At 38.8% G+C, this 21519-nt stretch overlaps 1 protein-coding gene across 4 annotated transcripts in view; it reads right to left on the reverse strand.

Moving 5' to 3' along the window:
• NCALD (neurocalcin delta) overlaps positions 1-21519 on the reverse strand; it is a 317609-nt gene that overhangs the window by 107766 nt on the left and 188324 nt on the right. The gene's annotated exons all lie outside the window — the stretch shown is intronic.

Here is a 21519-nt window from a genome sequence, read left to right on the forward strand (position 1 = left end):
GATGCAGAATGTTTTCATAATAGAGTTGTTTTGCCCATTGACTTAGAAGTCCCCTCAAACCATGTTCCTCAGACCCCCGCGCTTGCTCCGCTGACCTTTGAAGCATTCATTTTATCCCGGAAACCTCTTTGCTTTTAGTCCAGTCCAATTAGGCTCACCTTCCTTGTATTGAGTGTTGTCTTTCCCTTCACCCAAAGCAGTTCTTATCTACTGATTGATCAATAACAAACCCTCTCCTCCCCTCCCTCCCTCCCTCCCCCCTTTGTAACCACAAAAGTATGTGTTCTTCTCCGTTTTTTCTGTTTCTCAAGATCTTATAATAGTGGTCTTATACAATATCTGTCCTTTTGCCTCTGACTAATTTCGCTCAGCATAATGCCTTCCAGATTCCTCCATGTTATGAAATGTTTCAGAAATTCGTCACTGTTCTTTATCGATGCGTAGTATTCCATTGTGTGAATATACCACAATTTATTTACCCATTCATCTTGGTTGCTTCCAGCTTTTTGCTATTGTAAACAGAGCTGCAATAAACATGGGTGTGCATATATCTGTTTGTGTGAAGGCTCTTGTATCTCTAGGGTATATTCCGAGGAGTGGGATTTCTGGGTTGTATGGTAGTTCTATTTCTAACTGTTTAAGATAACGCCAGATGGATTTCCAAAGTGGTTGTACCATTTTACAATCCCACCAGCAGTGTATGAGAGTTCCAATCTCTCCGCAGCCTCTCCAACATTTATTATTTTGTGTTTTTTGGATTAATGCCAGTCTAGTTGGTGTGAGATGGAATCTCATCGTAGTTTTAATCTGCATTTCTCTAATGGCTAATGATCGGGAGCATTTTCTCATGTATCTGTTGGCTGCCTGAATATCTTCTTTAGTGAAATGTGTGTTCATATCCTTTGCCCACTTCTTGATTGGGCTGTTTGTCTTTCGGTGGTTGAGTTTTGACAGAATCATGTAGATTTTAGAGATCAGGCGCTGGTCTGAGATGTCATAGCTGAATATTCTTTCCCAATCTGTAGGTGGTCTTTTTACTCTTTTGGTGAAGTCTTTAGATGAGCATAGGTGTTTGATTTTTAGGAGCTCCCAGTTATCTGGTTTCTCTTCATCATTTTTGGTAATGTTTTGTATTCTGTTTATGCCTTGTATTAGGGCTCCTAGGGTTGTCCCTATTTTTTCTTCCATGCTCTTTATCGTTTTAGTCTTTATGTTTAGGTCTTTGATCCACTTGGAGTTAGTTTTTGTGCATGGTGTGAGGTATGGGTCCTATTTCGTTTTTTTGCAAATGGATATCCAGTTATGCCAGCACCATTTGTTAAAAAGACTATCTTTTCCCAAATTAACTGAAACTGGTCCTTTGTCAAATATCAGCTGCTCATATGTGGATGGATTTATATCTGGGTTCTCAATTCTGTTCCATTGGTCTATGTGCCTGTTGTTGTACCAGTACCAGGTTGTTTTGACTACTGTGGCTGTATAATAGCTTCTGAAATCAGGCAGAGGGAGGCCTCCCACTTTCTTCTTCTTTTTCAGTAATGCTTTGCTTATCCGGGGCTTCTTTCCCTTCCATATGAAATTGGTGATTTGTTTCTCTATCACCTTAAAATATGACATTGGAATTTGGATCGGAAGTGCGTTATATGTATAGATGGCTTTTGGTAGAATAGACATTTTTACTATGTTAAGTCTTCCTATCCATGAGCAAGGTATGTTTTTCCACTTAAGTATGTCCTTTTGAATTTCTTGTAGTAGAGCTTTGTAGTTTTCTTTGTATAGGTCTTTTACATCCTTGGTAAGATTTATTCCTAAGTATTTTGTCTTCTTGGGGGCTACTGTGAATGGTATCGATTTGGTTATTTCCTCTTCAGTGTTCTTTTTGTTGATGTAGAGGAATCCAAGTGATTTTTGTATGTTTATTTTATAACCTGAGACTCTGCCAAACTCTTCTATTAGTTTCAGTAGTTTTCTGGAAGATTCCTTAGGGTTTTCTGTGTATAAGATCATGTCATCTGCAAATAGAGATAACTTTACTTCCTCCTTGCCAATCCGGATACCTTTTATTTCTTTGTCTAGCCTAATTGCCCTGGCTAGGACTTCAAGCACAATGTTGAATAAGAGCGATGATAAAGGGCATCCTTGTCTGGTTCCCGCTCTCAAGGGAAATGCTTTCAGGTTCTCTCCATTTAGAGTGATGTTGGCTGTTGGCTTTGCATAGATGCCCTTTATTATGTGGAGGAATTTTCCTTCAATTCCTATTTTGGTAAGAGTTTTTATCATAAATGGGTGTTGGACTTTGTCAAATGCCTTTTCTGCATCAATTGATAAGATCATGTGGTTTTTATCTTTTGTTTTATTTATGTGATGGATTACATTAATGGTTTTTCTGATATTAAACTAGCCTTGCATCCCTTGTATAAATCCCACTTGATCATGGTGAATTATTTTTTTGATATGTTGTTGGATTCTATTGGCTAGAATTTTGTTGAGGATTTTTGCATCTATGTTCATGAGGGATATAGGTCTATAATTTTCTTTTTTTGTAATGTCTTTACCTGGTTTTGGTATCAGGGAGATGGTGGCTTCATAGAATGAGTTGGGTAGTATTCCATCATTTTCTATGCTTTGAAATACCTTTAGTAGTAGTGGTGTTAACTCTTCTCTGAAAATTTGGTAGAACTCTGCAGTGAAGCCGTCCGGGGCAGGGCTTTTTTTTGTTGGGAGTTTTTTGATTACCGTTTCAATCTCTTTTTTTGTTATGGGTCTATTTAGTTGTTCTACTTCTGAATGTGTTAGTTTAGGTAGGTAGTGTTTTTCCAGGAATTCATCCATTTCTTCTAGGTTTGCAAATTTGTTAGAGTACAATTTTTCGTAATAATCTGAAATGATTCTTTTAATTTCATTTGGTTCTGTTGTGATGTGGTCCTTCTCGTTTCTTATTCGGGTTATTTGTTTTCTTTCCTGTATTTCTTTAGTCAGACTAGCCAATGGTTTATCAATTTTGTTAATTTTTTCAAAGAACCAGCTTTTGGCTTTGTTAATTCTTTCAATTGTTTTTCTGTTCTCTAATTCATTTAGTTCAGCTCTAATTTTTATTATTTGTTTTCTTCTGGTGCCTGATGGATTCTTTTGTTGCTCACTTTCTATTTGTTCAAGTTGTCGGGACAGTTCTCTGATTTTGGCTCTTTCTTCTTTTTGTATGTGTGCATTTATCGATATAAATTGGCCTCTGAGCACTGCTTTTGCTGTGTCCCAGAGGTTTTGATAGGAAGTATTTTCATTCTCGTTGCATCCTATGAATTTTCTTATTCCCTCCTTGATGTCTTCTATAACCCAGTCTTTTTTCAGGAGGGTATTGTTCATTTTCCAAGTATTTGATTTCTTTTCCCTAGTTTTTCTGTTATTGATTTCTAGTTTTATTGCCTTGTGGTCTGAGAAGATGCTTTGTAATATTTCGATGTTTTGGACTCTGCAAAGGTTTGTTTTATGACCTAATATGTGGTCTATTCTAGAGAATGTTCCATGTGCGCTAGAAAAAAAAGTATACTTTGCAGCAGTTGGGTGGAGAGTTCTGTAGAAGTCAATGAGGTCAAGTTGGTTGATTGTTGTAAGTAGGCCTTCCGTGTCTCCATTGAGCTTCTTACTGGATGTCCTGTCCTTCTCCGAAAGTGGTGTGTTGAAGTCTCCTACTATAGTTGTGGAGGTGTCTATCTCACTTTTCAATTCTGTTAAAATTTGATTTATGTATCTTGCAGCCCTGTCATTGGGTGCATAAATATTTAATATGGTTATGTCTTCCTGATCAATTGTCCCTTTTATCATTATATAGTGTCCTTCTTTATCCTTTGTGGTGGATTTAAGTCTAAAGTCTATTTTGTCAGAAATTAATATTGCTACTCCTCTTCTTTTTTGCTTATTGTTTGCTTGATATATTTTTTTCCATTCTTTGAGTTTTAGTTTGTTTGTGTGTCTAAGTCTAAGGTGTGTCTCTTGTAGGCAACATATAGATGGATCGTGTTTCTTTATCCAGTCCGTGACTCTCTGTCTCTTTATTGATGCATTTAGTCCATTTACATTCAGCGTAATTATAGATAAATAAGTTTTTAATGCTGTCATTTTGATGCCTTTTCATGTGAGTTGTTGGCCATTTCATTTTTCCACATACTTTTTTGTGCTGAGACGTTTTTCTTAGTAGATTGTGAGATCCTCATTTTCATAATGTTTAACTTTATGTTAGTTGAGTCATTACGTTTTTCTTGGCTTTTTTCTTGAGTTATGGAATTGATATTCCTTTTTGTGGTTACCTTATTATTTACCCCTATTTTTCTAAGTAAAAACCTAACTTGTATCGTTCTATATCGCCTTGTATCACTCTCCATCTGGCAGTTCAGTGCCTCCTATATTTAGTCCCTCTTTTTGATTATTGTGATCGTTTATCTATTAATTTCCATGATTCCCTGTTATGTGTATTATTTTGTTTATTTATTTTTTTATAATTAATCTTAATTTGTTTGTTTTTGTGCTTTCCCTATTTGAGTTGCGTTGATATCAGGGCGTTCTGTTTTGTGACCTTGTATTGTGCTGGTACCTGATATTATTGGTCATCAGGCCAAACAATCTCCTTTAGCATTTCTTGCAGTCTTGGTTTAGTTTTTGCAAATTCTCTAAACTTGTGTTTATCTGTAAATATCTTAATTTCTCCTTCATATTTCAGAGAGAGTTTTGCTGGATATCCTTGGTTGGCAGTTTTTCTCCTTCAGTGCTCTGTATATGTCATCCCATTCCCTTCTTGCCTGCATGGTTTCTGCTGAGTAGTCTGAACTTACTCTTATTGATTCTCCCTTGAAGGAAACCTTTCTTTTCTCCCTGGCTGCTTTTAAAATTTTCTGTTTGTCTTTGGTTTTGGCAAGTTAGATGATAATATGTCTTGGTGTTTTTCTTTTTGGATCAATCTTAAATGGGGTTCGATGAGCATCTTGGATAGATATCCTTTCGTCTTTCATGATGTCAGGGAAGTTTTGTGTCAGGAGTTCTTCAACTATTTTCCCTGTGTTTTCTGTCCCCCCTCCCTGTTCTGGGACTCCAATCACTCACAAGTTATCCTTCTTGATAGAGTCCCACATGATTCTTAGGGTTTCTTCATTTTTTTTAATTCTTTTATCTGATTTTTTTTCAGCTATGTTGGTGTTGATTCCCTGGTCCTCCAGATGTCCCAGTCTGCATTCTAATTGCTCGAGTCTGCTCCTCTGACTTCCTATTGCGTTGTCTAATTCTGTAATTTTATTGTTAATCTTTTGGATTTCTACATGCTGTCTCTCTATGGATTCTTGCAACTTATTAATTTTTCCACTATGTTCTTGAATAATCTTTTTGAGTTCTTCAACAGTTTTATCAGTGTGTTCCTTGGCTTTTTCTGCAGTTAGCCTAATTTCATTTGTGATGTCTTGAAGCATTCTGTAAATTAGTTTTTTATATTCTGTATCTGATAATTCCAGGATTGTATCTTCATTTGGGAAAGATTTTGATTCTTTTGTTTGGGGGGTTGGGGAAGCTGTCATGGTCTGTTTCTTTATGTGGTTTGATATGGACTGCTGTCTCCGAGCCATCAGTGGGAAACTAGTTTTTCCAGGTAATCAGCTAAAAAAAAATGCAGTCAGATCCCTATCTGAATTCTCCCTCTGGCTCAGGGTATTCGGATGTTAATGGAGCCGCCTGGGGAGGGTGGGGGAGGGATCAGAGAGCTAGGAGTGTAGCACCTCAGAATATAGAGCTGATCCCCGCGTTCACGCTCCGCCCGCGCCCGCCAAAATCCCGGCGGGACGGCTCCCCGGCTGGGACGCTGCTCTCCCCGCTCCAAGACCGGTCACTTCCTCTCAGGGACTTCTCCCTCCGGCGTGCCGCTCTGCTCGCGTGAACTGGGTGGGCGTCGCCCACACGAACGGCTGGGCCCCCCCCGGGGTCAATTCAGGGGAATATAACTGGTCCCCGTGCTCACGCCCCGCCCACGCCCGGCAAAATCCCAGCGGGACGGCTCCCCGGCTGGGACGCTGCTCTCCCCGCTCCAAGACCAGTCACTTCCTCCTGGGACTTCTCCCTCTGGTGCGCCGCGCCGCATGCGGGAACTGGGTGGGCATCACCCGCACGAACGTCTGCCCCCCCCCGGGGTCGCTTTAGGGAAATATAGCTGATCCCCACGCTCGCGCCACGCCCACTCCCCGCCAAACTCCCAGCGGGACGGCTCCCCGGCTGGGACGCTGCTCTCCCCTCTCCAAGATCAGTCACTGCCTCCCGGGGACTTCTCCCACCGGCTGTGCCGCTACGCTGCCGGCGCCAACCAGCTAGGCTCCCTCCCGGGATGAGTTTGGGGGCTAGGGCTGGGCCCCTTGTCTGTGCCGTCTGCCCCCCTGAGCTCTGGCCCAAATTGGGCTCCGAAGGTCACCTGCCTGGTACGCTGGCTCCTGGTTCTTTAAACAATCACTGTCTGCCTGTATTTGTTCGTTCTCCATCTCTAAGTCTGTGTTTGTTGTTCAGAGTTCGTAGATTTTTATGTATGTGATCGATTCACTTGTTTTTCCAAGTCTTTGTTGCAAGAGGGATCCGCGGTAGCGTCCACCTAGTCCGCCATCTTTGCCCCGCCCCTATCTTTGCTTTTTAACACTTTAAAGAGTTCTTTTGCAGCAGATTTGCCAAATGCAATACACCGTTTGATTTCTTGGCTGCTGCTTCCATGGGCATTGACTGTGGATCCAAGTCAAATGAAATCCTGGACAACCTCAATCTTTTCACTGTTTATCATGATGTTGCTTACTGGTCCAGTTGTGAGGATTTTTGTTTTCTTTATGTTAAGGAATAATCCATACTGAAGACTGTGGTCCTTGACCTTCATCAGTAAGTGCTTCAAGTTCTCTTCACTTTCAGAAAGCAAGGTTGTGTCATCTGCATATTGTAAGTTGTTTGTGAGTCTTCCTCTAATCCTGATGCTACATTCTTCTTCATATAATCCAGCTTCTTAGATTATTTGCTCAGCATACAGATTGAATAGGTATCATGAAAGGATACAAACCTGACAGAGACCTTTCCTGATTTTAAACCACGAAGTATCCATTTGTTCTGCTTGAACGACTGCCTCTTGGTTTATGTACAGGCTCTGTGTGAGTGTTTCAAAATAAAATCAAACTATAAAGAATTTTCCCCCATTAATTTCAGATTAATGACAGTTGAAAACTTACCTTTTTGAACAAGGTCAATTGGCTCATTGAATTCAGAATCTACCTAAACGTATCAGGGTAAGTCTCACAAGGAGCAGATTTCAGCAACAACCACAATCCACACATTACAATTTATTCTAGTTTTAGATCTGGTTTCCTGTTTAGAAATGCACATCATAATAATGGGAGGAAGAGAAGAAGGGGAGAAGGCATGTCCTTTTGAACTTCCAAGCCCACATGTTCTCTATGATTCCTATCATCTCTATCATTTCTCTGACTTCAAATCCATGATCAACTCTTCCTCCTCGTGATGATCAATTCTTCCTCCTCTTGATGCAGCTTCAACATCTAACAAAGTAAAACTCCAATGCCACACTTTGTCAATAGGTGATGTCCTCTAAAACAAGACGTCATCAGTTTTAAAATTCCTTAAAGTCAGGGCTTCAAGTGAACTAGATCGAAAGACTAACACATTTTTATGGGGCCCTGGTGGTGTAGTGGTTAAAAGCTATGGTTGTTACCCAAAAGGTGAGCAGTTCAAATCCACCATTCATTCCTTGGAAACTCTATCGGACAGTTCTACTCTGTCCTATAGGGTCACTATGAGTTGGAATCAACTCGATAGCAACAGGTTTTTTTTTTTTTTTTTTAAACACCTTTTCATTTTGAATTGTCTGTCATTTTTAGGACTAAGCATACCCACTGAGTTGTGCTTAAATAACTCTATGTGTATGTCATTTCTTATTTATCTGGGCTGTCTCTCAGATAAGTTTGTGAAGACCTTCAGGGAAAGGACAGAATCTTTTTTATCTTTACATCCTCATGGTTAGCACAGGGCCCAGAACATAATGAGTGTTCAATAAATGTGGAAAGACTCAACTTTTGAAAAATAAGTGCTAAGCAATAGAAAGAAATGGCTCCTTTCCCTTCCTTCTAATAGAGAACAGAGAGCCCCCTCCCATACCAAAAAAGGCAAAGGAAGGAAAAAGAAAAAAAAAAAAATGTTGAGTTATCACCATATTTTACCAGCAAGGGATTGGTCATGTTTGCTTACCAAGTAAATCAAACTATTCCTACTAAATGATGTAGTTGTTGTTGTTAGGTGCCATTGACTTGGTTCCAACTCATAGCAACCCTATGTGCAATAGAATGAAACACTGCCCAGTCCTGAGTCATTCTCACAAGCATTGTTACCCTTGAGCCCATTGTTTCAGCCACTGTGTCACTCCATCTTGTTGAGGGTCCTCCTCTTTTTTGCTCTACCAAGCATGATGTCCTTTTCCAGGGACTGATCCCTCCTGATAACACGTCCAAAGTGTGTGAAATGAAGTCTCACCATTCTTGCTTCTAAGGAGCATTCTGGTTGTGCTTCCTCCAAGACAGACTTGTTTCTTCTTTTGGCAGTCCATGGTATATTCAATATTCTTTGCCAACATCACAATTCGAAGGTGTCAATTCTTCTTCGGTCTTCCTTATTCATCATCCAGCTTTCTCATGCATAGGAGGTGACTGAAAACACCATGGCTTGGGTGAGGCACACCTTAGCCTTCAAAGTGACATCTTTGCTTTTCAACAATTTAAAGAGGTCTTTTGCAGATTTGCCCAATGCAATGCATCATTTGATTTCCTGACTGCTGCTTTTACTAAGTCATAAATATTTATTATGAGTTTATATGTTGATGTATTTTATGGATTTTGCTTTTGATGTTGGATAATCTTTTACATTAACTGGTGTTAATTGACCACTTACTATATGTGGAACATTTTCCTAAGTACACTATAGTAACTCTATGAGGAGGTATTATTGTTATCCACATTTCACGACATAAGACACGAAGGCTTAGAGAAATTAAGTAATTCGTCTACCAAGTAAATGGAAGAGGCAGGATTTACACCCAGGAAGCCTGGCTCTATAAATTTTTGGAAACAACTTACATTTGACATATTTTTAGAAATAAGTTATTTCTTACATTTATTTTGTACTTTAGGGTTGGTTTTAGTTGTAATTTCTTGGGAGATTGAGAAGGCCAACTTATTTTTTCAGCCACTGGGAATAACTCTAAAAATCTTAATATAGCTTTGACCTAAGTAGTAATTTGGGGAGAAAAATCTAACAAGGAAGATTTAAATCAAGGAAAATGAGGAAAGTAAGATAGTAAAAATATCCTGAATAAATCTATGCCCAATGCCCAAGGGCAAAAAAACCAAATACTGGGGAAACTGAGAAAATTAACACCCTTGGAAATTCCAATGACTCAGCAAAAAACCACAAGACACACAAAGAACATAGAAACAATGGCCCATGGAAATGAACATGACAAAGAGAGTAAAAGTATATCTACGGATTACCAAATAATGGAAGACTATAACACAACAATATTAAACACAATTAAAGAACTAAGGGAAAACACAAAGAGCTAAAAGAAGTAAGGAAACAATGCAAGAACCAAATGAGAATATAGAAAAGAGATATTGCAACTGAAAGGGACAATGATTGAAATGACAAACAGTAGAAAGGCTTAACAACAGATTTACTCAAGCAGAAGAAAGAATCAGTGAACTGGAGGATAAGATAGTGAAAATAACAGACGCTGAAGAGTAACAAGAATGGAGGCTCAAGAAGGTTGAACACAGTTTAATGGAATTATGGGAAACAACAACAGTCCTATTGTATGCATCATGGAATTCCAGAAGGAGACAAGAAAGAGAAAGGGACAGAAAGAATATATGAAGAAACACTGACAGAAAATTTCTTCAGTCAAATGAAGGACATGATTCTACAAATCCAAGAAGCTCAAAGAACCCCAAGTGGATAAACCAAAAGAGATCTACACCAAGAGATATCATAGGCTCTCAAAAGTAAAGATTAAAAGAAAAGCCTGAAAGCAGTGAGAGAGAAAATTAGCAGTTACATAGGAAGGATCCCCAATAAAATTAAGTGTCAATTTCTCTTCAGAAACACTGGAGGCCAGAAGGCAATGGAATGATATATTTAAAGTGCTGAAAACAAACAAACAAAACAACTGTCAATCAAGAATACTGTACCCAGTGAAACTATCCTTCAAGAATGAGTGTGAAATTAAATCATTCCCAAGCAAAGAGAAGGTAAGAGAGTTCATATCCACCAGAACGGCCCTACAAAAAATACTAATGGGAGATCTGTAGATGGAAGGGAAAAGACACTAGAAAGTAATTAAAAGCTATACACAAAAAGAAAGATCCCTAATAAAGGGCAAGTATAAGTGCATTTTTTTATAAGTGCAAGTAATAAGATATTCACGCTTGATAGCTCTAAATGTTCGGTCCGTCATGTTTTTTAAATATAAAAGGCAAGGATAAAATTATGTTACAGGGCACATGAAATATAAAGATGTAATTAGTGATAACAAAAACAAAGAGAGGGAGAGGAATGTTATAGATACAGAATTTCTTGTATGTTACTGAGGTTATGTTGGCACCAGCCTACCCTAGCATGTTATAAAGACAAGCTGTTAAATATAAGATTCATGGTAATCACTAAGAAAATATATTTAAAAAAAATACACACAAAAAAAGGAAAAGGAACCAAAAAGGTTCACTAAAATAAACCAACAAAACACAAAAGCAAGCAGTAATAAAAGGACAAAGACAAAAAAAGCTTAAGACATACAAAAACCTAATAACAAAATGGCACAAGTAAGTCACTTCTTGTGAGTAATTACGATGAATGTAAATGAATTAAATGCCCTAATCTTTGGCAAAGAAATGTAGAAGGTATGCATTATTTGCATAAAATTCGGTAATATAATAACAAAAGCACAAACAGCAAAAGAAAAAAAAATAAATGGGACTTTATAAAAATAAAAAAAACTTCTGTTCATCAAAAGACTTTACCAAAAAAGTGAAAAGACAAGCTACCAACTGGGAGAGTATCTTTGGAAACCATATATCTGACAAGAATCTAATAATCAAAATATACATAAAACTTCAACAACTTAACAACAAAAAGACAAATAAACTAATCATAAAATGGGAAAAGGAATTGAATAGACATTTCATCAAAGAGGACATTCAAATAGCCACCGAACACATAAAAAGATGCTCAGCGGCATTAGCTATCAGAGAGATGCAAATCAAAACTACATGAAATATCATTTCACTCTCACTAGGATGGTTAAGATTAAAACACAAAAACTGAAAATACCAAATGTTGGCAAGGATGCAGGGAAACTGGAAACCTTACGCATTGCTGGTGGGAAAGCAAAATGGTAGAGCTGTTGTGGAAAATGGTGTGAAGGTACACCAAAAAACTAAAAACAGAAATAACATATGACCCAGCAATTCCACTCCTGGGTATATACCCAAAAGACTTGAAAGCAGAGATGCAAACAGAGACTTGTACACCAACGTTCACTGCAGCACTATTCACAATAGCCAAAAGGTGGAAACAACCTAAATGCCAATCAACAGACGAATGTTGTTGTTGTTAGGTGCCATCAAGTTGGTTCTGACTCATGGCGACCCTACGTACAACAGAACGAAACACTGCCCAGTCCTGGGCCGTCCTCACAATCTTTGTTATGCTTGAGCCAATTCTTGCAGCCACTGTGTCAATCCATCTCATTGAGGGTCTTCTTTTTCACTGACCCTCTACTTTACCAAGCATGATGTTCTTGTCCAGGGACTGGCCCCTCCTGATAACATGTCCAAAGTATGTGAAACGAAGACTCGCCATCTTTGCTTCTAAGGAGCATCCTGGCTGTACTTCTTCCGAGACAAATTTATTTCTTCTTTTGGCAGTCCATGGTATATTCAATAATCTTTGCCAATAATACCATTGGTTCTGAAGGTACCATCTTTGCCAACATAATTCAAAGGCAACACTTCTTCTTTGTTCTTCCTTATTCATTGTACAGCTTTTGCATGCCTATGAGGTGATTGAAAACACCATGGCTTGGGTCAGGTGCATCTTAGTTCTCAAAGTGACATCTGTGTTTTTCAACACTATAAAGAGATCTTTTGCGGCAGATTTGCCCAATGCAATACATCATTTGATTTCTTGACTGCTGCTTCCATGGGTGTTGATTGTGGATCCAAGTAAAATGAAATTCTTGACAACTTCAGTCTTTTCTCCTATGTTGCTTATTGGTCCAGTTGTGAGGATTTTTGTTTTCTTTATGCTGAGATGTAATCCATACTGAAGGCTGTAGTCTTTGATCTTCACTAGTAAGTGCTTCAAGTCCTCTTCACTTTCAGGAAGCAAGGCTGGGTCATCTTATATTACAGGTTGTTAATGAGTCTTCCTCCAATCCTAATGCTCTGTTCTTCATAAAGTGCAGCTTCTCAGATTATTTGCTCGGCATACAGATTGAATAAGCTTGGTGAAAAGAAACAACCCTGATGCACACCTTTCTTGACATTAAATCACACAGTATTCCCTTGTTCTTGTTTGAATGACTTGTTCCCTTGTTTGAATGGCTGCATCTTGGTCTATGTACAGGTTCCTCATGAGCATAATTAAGTGTTCTGGAATTTCCATTTTTCACAATGTTATCCATAATTTGTTATGATCCATACAGTAGAATACTTTTGCATAGTCAATAAAACACAGGTAAACATCTTTTTGGAACTCTCTGCTTTCAGGCAAGATCCATCTGACATCAGCAATGATATCCCTCATTCCATGTCTTCTTCTGAATCCAGCTTGAATTTCTGGCTGTTTCTTGTTGATGTACTGCTGCAACAACTTATGAATGAGCTTCAGCAAAATTTTATTTGCACATGATATTAATGATATTGTTTGAATAATTTCTGCATTCTATTGGATACCCTTTCTCTGGATCGGGTACATATATGGATCTCTTCCAGTTGGTTGGCCATGTAGCTGTCTTCCAAAGTTCTTGGCATAGATGAGTGAGCAGTGCTGTATCCATTTGTTGATGCATCCCAATTGGTATTCCATCAACTCTTAGAGCCTTGCTTTTCACCAATACCTTCAGTGCAGCTTGGACTTCTTCCTTCAGTACCATCGGTTCTTGATCATACGCTACCTCCTGAAATGGCTGAATGTTGACCAGGTCTTTTTGGTACAGTGACTCTGTATATTCTTGCCATCTTCTTTCGAAGCTTCCTGAATCATTTAATATTTTCCCCACAGAAGCCTTCAAAATTGCAATTCAAGGCTTGAACTTTTTCTTCAGTTCTTTCACCTTGAGAAATGCTGAGTGTGTTCTTCCCTTTTGGGGAAGAATAGATGAATGGATAAACAAAATGTGGTACATACGTACAATGGAATACCACTTGGCCAGTCAGAGAAATGAAGTCTTGATACAGGCTACAATGTGGACGGAGGTGGAAGACGTTATGCTGAGCGAAATCAGTAAATAACAAAAGGACAAATACTGTATGACCTCACTTATATAAAAAGACAAGAAAAGGCAAGTGTATAGAGAACAAAGTTTATGAGTGGTTACCAGGAGTGGGAGGGAGGGGTAAAGGAGAGTTTAACAGTGATGGAAATACTGCATTGATTAAGGGTACGGTTGCACAGCTGATTATGATAATTGCTATTAATAACTTGTACACCTGTAAATATTTGAATTGGCAAAATCTGTCTGATAGATTTATTTACAACACCAAAAAAAAAAAAAAAAAAAATAGCTGCCGAGGCTGCTTATGTATCACCAAAAACCTCATGCGATTTGGTTTCTTGGTTTGGAGGTTTAGGGTCATGATGACACTTTTAGTGCTTCTGTTGTGTCTCCTAGTTCATTGCATAGTACCTGGGGTCTTAAAAGCTGGCAAGCAGCCATCCAAGGCACAATTGGTCTCTATTCACCTGGAGCAACTAAGGAAGAAGTGTCAGGAATAGAAGGAGTATGTGGAATATGTGTCTAATTACCTCCATGAACAACTGCCACCTTTGCCATGAGATCAGAACTGGATGGTGCCTGGCCATCATTAATGAACATTTTGATCAAAGATTCTATAGAAGAACTCTGAACAAAAGGGGGAAAATACAGAACAGAATTTAAAATTCTTATGGACTCCATACTTCCAAAAAAGCTATGGAGGGTAGATGAACCCCTGAAACTACTGCCCTGAGATAATTTTTAAATTCTGAAACCAAAATATCCCTTTAAATCTTTTCAAAATCAAACGATAGTTTAGCTTAACTAGTAAAAAAAAAAAACTGCCTTACATATTAAGCTCTTTTAAGAACTATCTATATGGGATCAAACTGGCAACAGCAACTTCAAATATTAGATAGGAAACTTAGGGGGCAGTGAATTTATGTTAATGGGGGAGGAATAACTCAGAAAAGAAGGGTGAGAATGGTTTCACAACTTGAAGAGTGTAATCAATGTCACTAAATGGTACAAGTGGAAACTGTTGCATTGATGTATGTTTTGCTGTGCATATTCTCAACAACAAGATAAATAAATAAATAAACTATTCCCAAATTATAGTCTTAACTGAAGCAAATATTTAGATTACACAGACTTGGGTAACTCTTGTTCCCTATTATAATGAAATAGCTTATATTTAAACTAGTGCTCTCACTGGGAATAACTGTAATAGCTGAATTTAAAAAAATAAGCTAATGGAAGGGATCAAAGAGTAAACAAGACTGCAATAATTTGAAATGTCAAGATTTCAGATAAAAGCAAAATATATTGAGGTAAGCCCAACATTCTTCACATGATCTGCTGCTTTTCCCCATAAAGGATTTGATGATTGTTAAGTGCTATGGACCTTTTAGAATTCTCACAGGAGTGGAGGAACAAAAAGTATAGTAGAGATCTTGCAAAGCTTCTGGGACTTGAAGGATTGAGATCCTGGTAAAAAAGAATAAGAGAGAAGTGATGCCAACATTTTGGATTGTTTTCCCCTTGAAGCATATGTCAATTCCTAAATGATGAGAGGTAAGAACACAAGAAGTCAAGCAAAAAAAAAAAAAAAAAAAAAAGCAGCTAAGAAGATAAAACATAAATGGTGATTGTGGCAGTCTTGTAAGATATTGGGACAATGAAAATTGGAATTCAGGATCCTCCAAAGAGTTGGAGCCTAGTAAACACCCTAGGTTTTCAGGCTTCATATCTGAAAGGCTATGCCATAGAGATAATGGGAATCAGGAAACAGATGAACCCTCACAAAAACCAGACCCCATTCTAGAATGATTTCAATCCCTGATTGGATTAAGATAATTTGCTCCTACTCTACCTGCCAGAAAAAATTAACCCTTTCTAGAGAAAAATGATGTCATCTAGAGCCTCTACAGCCTCTCATACACCATGTCCAAGTCAACCCAAAATTACCAAGCATGCCACAGAATAGGTCTAACTGACCATATCCCAAGTGGAAAAAATAGACAATAGAAAGAGATACATAGGTTATCCAGCTTCTATAGTTATCAGACAGGGACATTAAAATACCTATAATTAATATATTCAAGGAAATAGATGACAAGATGGAGACTTTCACCAACTGAAAAAAAAAAAGGAATCTATAAAAATGAAACATACTGAAACTCAAGAATAGAAAAATACAACAGCTGTCATTAAGGACACAATAGATGGTCTCAAGAGCATAGAGGTCATATCAGAAGAAAGAACTAGTGAAATGAAAGATGGATCAGTTGATAAAATCCAGATTGAAGCATGATGAGAAGAAAAGAATGGAAAATACAGAAAAAACATAAGAGGCATTTGGGACATGATAAAAAGACCAAGAAATGTGCACTTGGAGTCCCAAAAGGACAGGAGAGAGAGAACAGGGAAGAAGCAATACTTGAAGAGGATTGGCTGAGAAATTTCCAAAACTAACAAAATATATCAAGCCACAGGTTTAAGAAGCTCTATTATTTTTTTTTTTTATTGTCCCACACAGAATACCACACAGAATAACTACACAGACACATCATGACCAACCTGCTGAAAACCAAAGACAAAGACAAAAATCTTAAAAGCAGAGAGAGAGGGGGAAAAAAAGGCATTTTACCTTTAAAGAAAAGAGCCCTGGTGACACATTGTTTCAGTTCTGAGCTGCTAAGTGAAAGGTTGGTGATTTGAACCTACCCAGCAGCTCCACAGGCAAAAGACCTGGCAATCTGCTCCCATAAAGATTACAGCCTAGAAAACCCTATGGGCCAGTTCTACTGTGTCATATGGGGTCGCAATGAGTCGAAACCGACTGGCAGGCACATAACAACAACAACCTTTAAGGAGTAACAAAAGACTTTTCAACAGGAACTATGAAATCAAGAAGACAATGGAACAACAAACTAAAGTGGCGAAAGAAAACAATTGATTCTCATTTTCCTAGGATTCTGTATTTGTAAATTCTCCTACTCACTAAAACTTATTTGTAGTTCCAAAATCAATGCTCATGGTGCTTTCACAGTCATTTGTAGACATGTGCAGAGCTGTGAAAAATTAGAATCACCTGATGCACGTCACCAGCTGAGATTGAACATAGAAACACTCTGAGTTCTTGTTTCAGCTCTCATACTATAAACAAGTGCTGTTTTCATGGCGTATGTTTTGCCTTATTTTTTTCACTTTTGTGCTTTTTGTTGTTGATTTCACTATTTAAAATGGCCACCAAGCATTGTGCTGAAGTGCTGTTTAATGTACCTAAGTGCAAGAAGGCTGTGATGTGCCTTACAGAGAAAATTTGCATGCTAGGGAATCTTTGTTATCAAATAAACAATATAAATTAAATAAGGCATCCTTAAACAGAAAAGCACATAAAACAAGGTTATATATTGATTGGTTGACAAAAATGTTATGAACACAGACTCATGGGAATTTTTCTCGGTACTTCCCCAAGAGCAATGATTTGTTAATTCATGTTTGCAGTGACTTTCTAGAACATAACTATTGTGAATAATGAGCATTATCTCTAACTACTAATTTTGAATTCTACACACAGAGAAAATGTCCTTTAAAAATAGAGGTGGAGGAGCTTATACTACTGGGAGGATAGAATAGGCATCCTTTTTCTGTATTCCTCCCACTAAGTACAACTCAAAACCCTGAATGTTATATATAAAGGAAATATAAAGAAACTGAAAGGTGGAGAGAAAAAGCAGACCCAAGGAATAAAATAGTGGTGAGTTCCATAGGTTTTCTTTTTGTAACATATATCTCAGACTTGGAGCTGAAGAAACAGCAAATTCAGAATCATAAATGCTGCAGATGAAAAGAACATTTTGATGTCAGCTCTTTGCATTTCTTGACCTCCAGAACTACAAGATAATACAGTTTTGTAGTTTTAAGCTACTAGCTTTGCAGAATTTGTTGCAGCAACAATAGGAAACTAATACAGGCAACAAGTGTGTACTGAGTAAGTCTTCTGAGCAAGACCCTACGGAGGAAATGAATACGAGTCCAGCCACCAGGAGCTAGTAGGGCAGAAAAGAAAAGAGAGTAAGTATCCCAAGAGAGATATAACAAAGCGCTATGTGATCCCAGGGGAGGAACCTGTCCCTTCCAGCTAGGAGCAAACCTAGTACTGAAAAACTTCCTGCAGTGTCTTCACAGCAGGTTTCTCAGAAGACAGAGAGTTACCCTAGTTGGCCTTTGACAGCTCTGTCAAGACCTCTGATTAGAGAATTTATATCTACAAAAGGGTTTAAATTGTAATAACAATATTTTCACAAGAACTGGCCTGATTGTAGGTCAGGTCAGAGAATGTGCTAAAAGGCAAACAAGAAAAGGAACCAAGGGACCATATACTTTCTATCAGCTACAATTAAGATCTTTCCCAGCTTTTCAGGGAAGAATTTGTTCTTGAACTGGCTGAAATGAGAGGCTCAATATCCAGAGCTAATCCATGGACCTGTCCTGTCAAACCCGCCTAGAGGCTATTTTAATTTCCTACATTCATATCTTTGGGCAGCCATACATTTTTTATGTAGGTATCAACCAAGGAACCAAAGTGTAAGTTCTTTCTGAAGAAGCAGTGCTGTCATTCAAAGGGCACTGGGTTGAGGGTCAAGGGTATATAATCTCCAGCCTACTTCCTACCAAAACAGTCTGTGAGAGATGCTCATCACTGAGGCATTTAGGGCTTTGCTTTCTTTTACATACATAAAATAAGAATGTCGATTTACGAATTTCCTATACTGTAATGTTGTCGATACCCTCAGAGTTCAAGTGTGATATCAGCAATTTCACCAAACAGAAGTGAAAGCCCTGGATCTAGTCATGCCAGGGCTGGGAGAGACACAAAGAGAATTTCTGGAGCAACAAGACTTGTCACTGGCCTTTTTTCCAAACAATTTTTATAAAAAATTTCAACATGAAATCTTCAAGTGCCAGTAAATAAAGTTTAAACTGAGGTGGGAATAGAGAGGCAATGGGGTAGCGGGGAGGCTTACCAACACAGGAGAATCATGAAGGCAAGATGAGAAGGAAGATTTCTGACTCATTAAACCTACCAACTTGGGAATGAGTAACCGTGGAACCTTCTAAAAGAATTAGGAGAGGATTGTAGACAGAGTCCTATCAGCGTGAGTCCTCAGTTACAGTCTTTGAGCTGCTCCAGAGCCTCTTCAGTTCCTATTAATACCTCCTCAGGCTCTACAAGCCACCTCAACATCATACCAATAACTTCTCTTTTCATTTAAGCTAGCTCGAGTAGGTGTTCTATGACTTGAAATCAAGTGAGCTCTAATACAAACACCCTCAGCACATCTTTGTCCTTTTACGAGTTAGTACCACTGACTTCTCAAAACCAATACTGACCTTAAAAAAACCCATTGCCATTGAGTCAATTCCAACTCATAGCGACCCTATAGAAGGGAGTAGAACCACTCCATAGGGTTTCCAAGGAGTGGCTGGTGGATTTGAACTGCCAACCTTTTGGTTAGCAGCTGAACTCTTAACCACTACACCACCAGGGCTCCAAAAATGACCTTCGAGGTTACGTAATTCAATAGCTCATTCGTCTGAAAATCTTTAACTAGTGATTTCTGTGTGCCAGGTACTGTGTTAGGTTGGGGGGTATTGCAATGAACAAGAAAGTCACAGATAATTGGAACCTATAGTGTATTAAAGAATTCCAACATTTAATACATATTGAGCAATATAGAAGATGTCATGGATTGAATAATGTCCCCCCAAAAATGTGTGTATCAACTTGGTTAGGCCATGATTCCCAATACTGTGTGATTGTCCTCCATTTTGTGATTATAATTTTATGTTGAGAGGATTAGGGTGGGAGTGTAACACTACCCTTACTCAGGTCCCCTCCCTGATCCAAGGTAAAGGGATTTTCCCTGGGGTGTGGCCTACACCACATTTTATCTCTCCAGAGATAAAAGGGAAGCAAGCAGGGAGTTAGGGACCTCATACCACAAGAAAGCAGCACCAGGAGCAGAGTGCATCCTTTGGACCTGGGGTCCCTGTGCCTGAGAAGCTCCTTGAACAGGGGAAGTTCGAGGGCAAGGACCTTCCTCCAGAGCCAACAGAGAGAGAAAGACTTCTGGAGCTGATGCCCTGAATTTGGACTTTGAGCCTACTTTACTGTGAGGAAATAAGTTTCTCTTTGTTAAAGCCATCCACTTGGGGTATTTCTGTTACGGCCACACTAGATGACTAAGACAGAAGGGTAGCTACCTGGTGCTAATCAAAGAGACTTTAACTCAGTTTGGGGCTTCATGGAAGGGCTCCCTGAGGATATGACTCTCAAGTGAAGAAGAAAGAGGATAAGTGAGCCAGTTGAGGAATTGGGAAAATACTTGAGCAGAGGGAGCATGGTATGTTAGAGGAACTGAAAAAGAGACCAGACCCGGATAGAATGGGGAAAAAAAACATGAAACAGAACTCAAACTCTTAAAAAGTCCAGACTTACTGGACCAGTTGACACTGGAGGGCTCACTGAGACTATGGCCCTGAGATACTCTTTAATTAAACCTTGAACCTAAACTATCCCCTGCCCTTGCCCAAGCCAAGCCCGGGGCTGTCGAGTAGATTCCAACTCATAGCAACCCTATAGGACAGAGTAGAACTGCCACATAGGGTTTCCAAGGAGCGCCTGGTGCATCTGAACTGCTCTTAACCACTACGCCACCAGGATTTCCAATCGGTTATTTCGCTAAAGGGTGACCATATCCCCTGTGGTCACCCTTTAGTGAAATAACAGATTGGCATACAAAACAAAAACTCATGATTGTAGGACTCCATTAAAAAAAAATCTATATGAGACCAAAAGGTCAACAATTACTCTAAAACAAAGATGAGAAGACAAGGGGGACAGAGAAACTTAGAGTACTGGAAATGGAACAACTAGAATGCAATTAATGAGAATGTTGACACAATGGGAAAAATGTAACTAATGTCACTGAACAACTTGTGTAGAAACTGTCAAATGGGAACGAATTTGCTGTGTAAACTTTCACCAAATATACAATAAAATTTTATTTAAAAAAAAAGACCAGGGTGGCACAATGCTAAGAAGAGTAAATGGTGCATGAGAGCTAGGCAATCATGGGGTAGCTTGTAGACATTTTGTAAGCCATTGTAACAAGGAGAGAGCTGAGTTACTTGCTCAAGGACAGTCAGCTAGTAGGTGGCACATTGGAACCTAGGTCATCTGACTTCAAGACCAGTTAATTTGTAAGTAGTATTCTTTTTTAAAATTTCTCTTCTGACTATGAAGGTACCACATGCTTATTACGGAGCAAATATATTTTCTATTGGCACAAAGACCACTACGCAAATTGCTCCACAGGTTATCCAGTACATACCCTGCACGATGCACATGGCAACTTTGAACAACATCACATTCTTTTGCCCAATCGTGTTCACACACAACAAACAGATTAGTCTCAGAAGCTAAACATCCTGAATATGCCTTCGATGATAGGATTTGTCTACATGGAGCCATAAATAGGTTGCAGGATTAGGGTTCATTGTGAAAATCTCTCCGTGTGCACAAAAGACTCCCCCACCCTCCCCCACAGGGCAGCTGCTTGCCCATTTTCACTACATAAAACCATAGACTTGAAGATACTCTTCTAATGATTATAATCAGAGAAGTGTCTCTGGAAAACTCCATCAGCACATCCCCTGATTTCTTCACAACTTACTCTTTGGAAACTTTCTATGCATTTCAAAACCAGAAAATGATGTTTTAATCCCACAAGCCATAGAAGCCATTGTGATGTTCCTGCCTCTCCCTGACTGCCGGCAGCTCCAATTCCTTGGTCAAACCCAAACTGAGCACTTCTGATAATGACTCATGCGCCAGAATAGAAGCCCCTTGTTCTTCCTCCTGGGAAGGCACTCGGCAAGGTTAACAGAACCAGCTCTCCCAGTCCTAGCTG

This window comes from Loxodonta africana, chromosome 14 (assembly GCF_030014295.1).
Source record: "Loxodonta africana isolate mLoxAfr1 chromosome 14, mLoxAfr1.hap2, whole genome shotgun sequence".
Classification (NCBI taxonomy): Eukaryota; Metazoa; Chordata; class Mammalia; order Proboscidea; family Elephantidae; genus Loxodonta; species Loxodonta africana.